Below are 9,241 nucleotides of genomic sequence, written 5' to 3'. Positions count from 1 at the left end.
TCTATTTTTACTTTTTTAAATTTTTTCTAAATACCTACAAGTGAGACAAAATCCTGGATCTGTGAAAAGACCAAAGTTGAACCCAAAGAAGGGGCATCACAACAGCTGGGACAATGAGATAAATTTCACTCTGCTATTACAGAGAACCTGCAAGTTATTGCATATATGTATTATTATTTTTTTTCCAGTATTCCTACATCGTTTTTAAATAGTATTTTTATATCCCTCTTCTTTTTGTATAGTTTGCTTTGCTAGGCTAGATATATTGTATGACCTGAAAGCTTTCCCCTGATATCTCTTTCCATACTGTATTGCTAATCTACTGTCCTTTAACTCACCTGTGTCCCATTAGCACACTACTCGAGGTTCTGTACTCCCTATTCTTGTTACCTTGATCTCATAGATTCTGTCATATGATTGTTGCCATAATATTATTGTAAATGACTGCTGTTCCATGCAGTTGTAATTACTTCACAACACCCCACCCCCCAGATCTTAGCCCATTTCAAAGTTTCCTGAACTCTGTTACTGTAATGGTTAACTCTATTTTCTCACACAGTACACATATTTACTATCCTTTACTCTCACCTTACCTCAGAATATGACCTCCCACAATCTCCCTGCTTTATAGATCCAACTCACAATCCTTCCTTCCCCAACAAAAGTCTTATCTTCTTTCCATCCTTTCTAAAAATCAGCTAGCTGGGTGCAAGATCACAGTTAACACTATACATAGTTAAAGGATCTCCTATCTCTTCCCTAGTTGCTACTACTGTAAATAGCATAGAATTCTCTGTTGCTGTCTTAAACCATTTTGCCTTCCCCCTCCAACTGATTACAAAAAAGAATAGGTGGAGGTGGTAAACACCATGACACCCACTGGAAGAGGAAACGCAAAAACAAAGGAACCACTAACAGATAACAACAGAAGAAGGTGAAGGAGGGAGTAGTAACCACACCAACCTCAATACAGGACCTACCTGGAAATACAACTAAATAGTAGAGACAGTACACAATACAACCGAACAAGAATTCTTTAAACCTTATACACACGGAAGAACCAGCTTCAACACAACCTGCCCTCACCAGCACAACAAAATACAGGAGGTGGTGGACAGAGTGACCCTCATTTAACCAGCTGGTGGGAAGGAACCACCAAAGAAAGACCCAACAACAATCAGAACCCAAAGGCAAACACAAAGCCAACTTAAATGACAGCCCAAGACCAGTGAGCTGGGAGATCAAGGAAATTGCACCACTGAAACTCACTGCTATTCTACTAAAGAAGTTCACACCACCAACCAAGGGAGCCAGAACAGATCAATATAAGAAGCTGAGGCTAACAAGAAGAGTCACACAAACAATGGGAAAACAAAGAAACAATCCTCAAATGAAAGGAAAGGAGGAAGCCTCAGAAAGAATGCTAAATGAAATAGAGGCAATTCAACTATCAGATATTGAGTTCAAAACAATGATTGTCAGGAAGCTCAATGAGCTCACAATGACCTACCAGAAACTACAGGGAAGCTACAATGACCTCACTGAAAACTACATCAGCATGAAAAAGGAAATAGAAACTCTCAACAAGGGCCAAGAGGAAATGAAGAATACAATTTCTGAACTGAAGAACACAGTAGAAGGAATGAAAGGCAGGATTGATGAAGCAGAAGATCGGATCATTGAGCTAGAGGACAAAGCAGAAGGAAACACCCAGAAAGAGAAAAAAAAAGGAAAAGAGGCTCAGAAAGAATGAAGAGGGATAAAGAGAAATACAAGACAATATGAAACATAATAATATCTGTATTATACAGATACCATAAGGAGAAGGAGAAGACCAAGGGGTAGAAAACCTATTTGAAAAAGTAATGATGGAAAACTTCCCTAATTTGATGAGACAAAAAGTCACACAAATCCAGGAAACACAGAGAGTCACAATCAAGAGGAACCCAAAGAGACCCACCTCAAGACACATCATAATTAAAATGGCAAAATTTCAAGACAAAGAGAGAATCTTAAAGGCAGCAAGAGAGAACCAGGAAGTAACATACAAGGGAGCCCCAATAAGGCTAACAGCTGACTTCTCAATGGAAACACTCCAAGCCAGAAGAGAATGGCAAGAAATATTCCAAGTAATGAGAACCAGAGGTCTGCAACCAAGGCAACTTTAGCCAGCAAGTCTCTCAATCAAGATAGAAGGCCAAATAAAAAGCTTCTCAGACAAAAGAAGTCTAAAAGAATACACCTCCACTAAACCAGCTCTGCAAGACATGCTAAAGGGACCATTTTAAGGAAAGAAAGGAAAAGAGAGAGTGAGAGAGAAACACATGTACATAAAAGGCAATGAATAAGTATCTGTCAATAATAACCTTAAACATAAATGGATTAAATGCTCCAACCAAAAGACATAGAATAGCTGATTGGATAAGAAAACATGACCCACACAAGAGACCCACCTAAGGAAAAAAAGACCTGCACAGGCTGAAAGTGAAGGGCTGGAAACAAATTATCCAAGCAAATGGACAGGAAAAAAAAAAAAAAGCCAGGGTAGCAATACTCATATCAGAAAAAATAGACTTTCAAAGAAGGACCATAAAGAGAGACCCAGAAGGTCATTTTATAATACTCAAGGGAAGAATCCACCAAGAAGACATAAATATTGTAAATATATATGCACCCAACACAGGAGCACCCAAATACATAAAGAAAATCTTAGAGGCCTTCAAGAAAGATATTGACAGCAACACAATTATTGTAGGGGATTTTAACACCCCACTATCAAAAATGGACAGATCCATCTTCCAAACAAAATATCAACAAAGATATTGTGGCATTGAACAATACCCTAGATGAAATGAGCTTTACTGATATATACAGAACCCTCCATCCCAAAGAAGCAAAATACACATTCTTTTCAAATGTACATGGAACATTTTCAAAGACTGATCACATGATAGGACACAAAACAAGCCTCAACGATTTCAAAAATATTGAAATCATACCAAGCATTTTCTTGGATCCCAAGGGACTGAAGCTAGAAACCAACCCCAAGGAAAAAAACCCAAAACACTCAAATTCATGGAGATTAAATAGCATGCTATTAAACAATGAATGGGTCAAGAATGATATTAGGGAAGAAATCAAAAGGTTTCTGGAAACAAATGAAAACAAACTCACAACAACCCAAAACTTATGGGACACAGCCAAGGCAGTCGTGAGAGGGAAGTTCATAGCAATAAAGGCCCACCTAAAAAAGTTAGAAACATTCCAAACAAACAACCTAACCCTACATCTACAAGAACTCGAGGAATAACAACAAAGACAGCCCAGAGCAAGTAGAAGGAAGGAAACAGCGAAGATCAGAGCAGAATTAAATGACACAGAGACTAAAAGCACAATTCTAAGGATCAATGAATCCAAGAGCTAGTTCTTTGAAAAGATAAACAAAATCAACAAGCCTTCAAGCAGACTCATCAAGAAAAAAAGAGAAAACCCAAATAAACACAATCAGGAATGAAAGAGAAGAGATTACAACAGATACTACAGAAATACAAAGGATTGTAAGAAATTACTACGAAGAACTGTATGCCAAGATATTTGAAAACCTAGGTGAAATGGAGAAATTTCTAGAAAAATATAATCTTCCAAAACTCAATGGAAAAGAAGCAGAAAGCCTGAACAAATCAATAAAAGCAAAAGAAATTGAGGCAGTAATCGAAAAACTCCCAACATGCAAAAGCCCTGGACCAGATGGTTTCACAGGAGAATTCTACAAAGCATTTAAGGAAGGGCTAACCCCTATCCTTCACAGACTATTTCAAAAAATCCAAATAGATGGAAGACTCCCAAACTCTTTTTATGAGGTCAACATCATCCTAATTCCAAAACCAGATGAAGACACAACAGAGAAAGAAAACTTCAGGCCAATATCACTGATGAACACTGAAGCTAAAATCCTCAACAAAATACTGGCAAACCGCATCCAACAATACATTAAAAAGATCATACACCATGACCAAGTGGATTCATTCCAGGGATGAAAAGATGGTACAATATTTGCAAATCAGTAAATGTAATACATCAGATAAATGAAAGCAAAGGCAAAAACCAATTTATATGGAACCAACAATTTATATGGAACCATAAATGACCCCACAATTTTGAGAAAGCAAAGTAGGAGGGATCACAATACCTGACACTAAACTATACTACAAGGCCACTGCAATCAAAACAGCCTGGTACTGGGCAGAAAAACAGGCACATGGACCAATGGAACAGAACAGAGAGCCCAGAAATAAACCCAAGTCTCTATGGTCAATTAATATTTGACAAAGGGGGCAACAACGTAAAATGGAGTAAAAATAGCCTCTTCAACAAATGGTGGTGGGAGAACAGGACAGCTACATGCAAAAAAATGAAACTCAAGCACCAACTTCCACCTTATATAAAAATAAATTCAAGGTGGACAAAAAACTTAAATATAAACCGTGACACCATTAAAGTCCTAGAAGAGAACTTAGGCAGGAAAATCTCAGATATTTCACACAGAAACTTTTTTACTGCATGTCTCCTAGAGCAAGGGACATAAAGGAAAGAATAAACAAATAGGACCTCATCGAAATAAAAAGCTTTTGCACAGCTAAAGAAAACAGTATCAAAATAAAAAGAGAACCACCTGTATGGGAAAACATATTTGGCAATGATACCTTAGACAAGGGTTTAATCTCCAAAATATATAAAGAACTTACATGACTCCACTCTAAGAAGACAAGTAACCCAATTAAAAAAATGGGCAAAGGACTTCAACAGACACTTCTCCAAGGAGGACATACAGAAAACCCAAAGACATGTGAAACGGTATTTAATATCACTAGCTATCAGAGAGATGCAGATTAAAACCACAATGAGATACCACTTCACACCAGTCAGAATGGCCATCATAAACAAAGCAACAAACAACAAGTGTTGAAGAGGTTGTGGAGAAAAGGGGACCCTAGTGTACTGTTGGTGGGACTGCAGACTGGTACAACCACTATGGAAAGCAGTATGGAACTTCCTCAGAAAACTAAAAATGGATCTGCCTTTTGACTGTGCAATTCCACTGCTGGGACTATATCCTAAGAACACCAAAACACCAATACAAAAGAACCTTTGCGCCCCAATGTTCATAGCAGCACAATTTACAATAGCTAGGTGCTGGAAGCAACCTAGATGCCCATCAGTAAATGAATGGACCAAAAAACTATGGTACATTTACACAATGGAATTCTATGCAGCAGAAAGAAAGAAGGAGCTCCTACCCTTTGCAACAGCTTGGATGGAGCTGGAAAGCATTATGCTAAGTGAATCAAGCCAGCAGTGAAAGACAAACACCACATGATATCACCTTTAACAGGATCCTAAAAAACAAAACAAAGAAACAGGCAAAATATAACCAGAAACACTGAAATAGGGGACAGACTGACAGTGACCAGAGGGTAGAGAAGAGGGAATTTCAGGGGGGAATGGGTAGGGTTTACAGAAACAAATTTAAAGGACACATGGAGAAAAACTAGGGGAGGGTGGTAATGGGAGGGAAGTAGTGAGGGTTGGGTGGGTCGGATGGAATGGGAGTAAAAGGGAGAAAACTGTACTTGAACAATGATTAAAATAAAATTAAAAAAAATTAAGTTTAATGTTCAAGTACAGTTTTCTGCCCTTTACCACCACCCCAGCCCACCCACCATCCCTCCCCACCTCTCTCCCATCTCCACTCCCTCTTGTTATTGTCCACGTGCCCTTTATACTAGTCCTTCAAACCCTTCCCCCTTCCCCTGAAATTCCCTCCCCTCTAATTTATGATAATCCTTTGTATTTCTCTAATATCATTTGTAATTTCTCCTCTATTGTTTCTGGTTTTATTTGTTTGACTCCCCTCTTTATTTTTCCTTGATGAATATGGTTAAAGCCTTGTCAATTTTTTTTTTTATCTCTTCAAAGAACCAGATCCTGGCTTTATTGATCCTTTGGATTGTTCTTTTAGTCTCTATGTCAATTAATTATGCTCTGATCTTGATTATTTACTTCCTTCTAATCTCTCTGGACTTTGTTTATTATTGCTCTTCTAGTTCTTGTAGATTAGTATTAGGTTATTTATTTGGAAATTTCTATCATTTTTAGGTAGGCCTGTCTTGCTACATATGAACTTTCCTCCCAAGACTGCCTTCACTGTTTCCCATAAGTTGGGGTTGTTGTGTGTTTATTTTCATTTGTCTCCAGAAACTTTTTGATTTCTTCCTTCATCTCATTATTAACCCATTCATTGTTTAACAAAATGTTATTCAGTCTCCATGAAGTTCACTGTTTTTTTTTTCCTTTTGTTTGGTTTCTACTTTCAAGCTATTGTGGTAGGGAAAAATGGTTGATATAATTTCAATTTTTTTGAATTTGTTGAGACTTGTATTGTGGTACTATCATGTAGTCTGTGAAAATGTTCCATTGGAATTTGAAAAATAGTGTGTATTTTGCTTCTTCGGGGTGAAAGATTCTGTATATATCAATTAAGTTTATTTGATCTAAAGTGTCATTCAGTGCCACAGTATCCTCCTTGGTTCTTTGATAGATCTATTCATTGTTGACATTGGGGTGGTAAAATTTTCTACTATAAGTGTGTTGCTGTCTTTTTGTTTCTTGAAGTCCACAAAGATATACCTTGCATATTTTGTGCTGCCATGTTGGGTGCATACATTTCTACAACGTTTATGTCTTCTTGATGAGTTCGTCACTTCAATATTATGAAGTACCTTGTCTGTTTCTTTTCAATGGCCTTTGCTTTGGAATCTATTTTATATAAAATAAATATTGTTACACAGGCTTTTCTTTCCTGTCCATTTGTTGGAAATATTTTTTTTCCAACTCTTCATTTTCAGTCTTTGTAGGTCTTTTGTTCTCAGTTCAGTCTCTTTCAGGAAGCATATGTGCAGGTCATGTTTACTTATCAATTCAGATACCTTATGTTTTTAGATTAGAGCATTTAATACATTCACATTTAAGGTATATTGATAGACACTTATTTATTGTCATTTTTCTCCTTTATACATATGTTCCTCTCTCTCTCATTCTTTTTCTTCTTTTTAAAGAAGTTCCTTTAGGATGTCTTACAGTGCTGGTTTTGGTGTAGGTGTATTATTTTAGCCTTCTTTTTCCTGGGGAACTCCTTATTTAGCCTGCAATTTTAAATAACAACCTTACTGGGTAGAGTACTCTTGGTTGCAGACCTTTGCTTTTCATTACTTGGAATATTTCTTGCCATTCCCTTCTGGTTTGAAGTGTTTCTATTAAGAAATCAGCTGCAAGCTTTATGGGGACTCCCTTGGGTATTGTTTTGTTTCACCCTTTCTGCCCTTAAAATTCTCTGTCTTTTAATTTGGCCATTTTAATTTAGAAATGCCTTGGAGTGGGCCTCTTTGAGTTCCTCTTGATTGGGACCATCTATGTTTCCTGAACTTGTGTACTATTTTCTGTTATCAAATTATGGAAGTTTTCCATCATTAGTTTTTCAAACATGTTCTCTATCCCTTGCTCCTTTTCTTCTCCTTCTGGTATCCCTATTATACATATTTTATTATTATGCTTCTTGTTGTCCTGCAGCTACTTTAGCTCGACTTCATTCTTTTTGTGTCTTTTTTTCATTTTATTGCTATTTTGGGAACTTTTTCTACCTTTTCCTCCAGGTTGCTGATTTGATCTTCTGCTTCATTTAGCTTGTTTTTAATTTCTTCTATTGTGCTCTTCAGTTAAGAAACTGTATTCATCATTTCCTCCTGTTACCTACTGATAGTTTCTATATATTTTTCATGCTGATGTATTCTCATTCAGTACCTTTTTTCTTTGTTGTAGTTCTCTGTAATTCTCACTAAGGCCATAGAGCTTCCTTATAACCATTGTTTTGAACTCAGTGACTGGTAATTTACTTGTCTCTATTTCATTTGGCACTCTTTCCGGAGATTTCTCCTTTCCTTTCAATTAGGAGTTGATTCTTTGTCTCCCCATTTTAGGGAAGAGTCTTTTGTTTCTGTCTGCTTTTTAAATTGATCTATTTTGACTCCCTGTTTTGTGGTATGAACTTCAATGGTAGGAGACCTGTAGGATACAGTGATGCAGTCTTCTTAATATCCTGAAATTGATGTTGCTGGGATGTTCTTTATGCTGTTTATGTTGTCTCTCTGGATATAATTGTGTTTTGATTGTTGTTTGGTCATTTTTTGGTGGGTCCTTCTCTCTAGCTCGCTAAGAGGCTAACTTCACCCACCACTCTTGTATTTTGTTATGCAGCTGCTGCCAGAATAAAAGCCACACAGCCAAGGAAACAAACTCATAATCCCATTATTGAGAGCAAATTAACCTATAACCATAGGGTATAACGAGATTAAGACTATTTTAAAGGGAATCTGAAAATGGCAGCAATATAGGTGGGAGCAGAGCCCAGTTCTCCCTTTGCCTAACTGGAACACCTAACCAATCTTCTCAGGAACAGAGTGAACAGCCAAAGGAATCCCAGCTTACATGAAGTTTGGAGGCCAAAAAGTGTCGAGGTGAAACATTGAAAAACAGATGGTGAGGAGATTGCGTTCAGATGCTAAAGCCCCTGGGACTGGCACAGGAACCTAGGCTGCTGTGGCCCCCACCCCATGCCTGCCACAGGATACTTGGAGGAGAGTTAGATCACCAGTTCCCTCCCCTACCAGAGCAGGGAGGGCAGCCAAGCACCAGGAGGGACCTGGATACTTGAAGTCACGGGGGGAATAGACACAAAGTGGGAGACACACAGAGGTGGTATACACCCACGGGGACTGTAGAAGCCAGCTGGGTCATTACTAGAGAAGTTGGGGAGCTGGGTCACACCTTAAGAAAGGAGAAGGGTTGGGTCATTTTGGACTCTGACTCCAGCAGTCTCCAGTCTGGTTAGAAAGTTGGGCTGTGAGAAAAGCTGTGCGCTTGTTAAGAACTGTGGGTTTAAACAAGAAGCTTTTACACACACACACACACACACACAAAAGAGGCTCACGGTTGCTTTATAAGGAACTCTCACACAATGGCTGGCTCACCAGGAGGGTGATTTGAGTTGTGCGCCTGTGCTTTATTCAGGCTGCTAGCCTGACAGCTGAGTAATGTCAGTTGCCTGGAGGCTGATGGGCACTATTACCCGGCAGCTGATTCTGGCTGCTCACTGTACTACTCACCCCAAGCTGATTCTAGCACTGTA

General features: G+C 38.3%; 1 long non-coding RNA gene across 1 annotated transcript; it reads right to left on the bottom strand.

The window, feature by feature from the left end:
- Positions 1-432: 432 nt before the first annotated feature.
- Positions 433-7,345, bottom strand: LOC118500260. Its single transcript, XR_004902819.1, has 3 exons — positions 7,223-7,345; positions 6,183-6,186; positions 433-444 (listed from the first exon to the last, which is right to left on the bottom strand). It is a non-coding gene; the product is annotated as an uncharacterized LOC118500260 (long non-coding RNA).
- Between the last annotated feature and the right edge of the window lie 1,896 nt (positions 7,346-9,241).

The sequence above is a fragment of the Phyllostomus discolor genome, chromosome 1 (assembly GCF_004126475.2).
Source record: "Phyllostomus discolor isolate MPI-MPIP mPhyDis1 chromosome 1, mPhyDis1.pri.v3, whole genome shotgun sequence".
Classification (NCBI taxonomy): domain Eukaryota; kingdom Metazoa; phylum Chordata; class Mammalia; order Chiroptera; family Phyllostomidae; genus Phyllostomus; species Phyllostomus discolor.
This window is presented reverse-complemented; position numbering and strand designations above follow the sequence as displayed.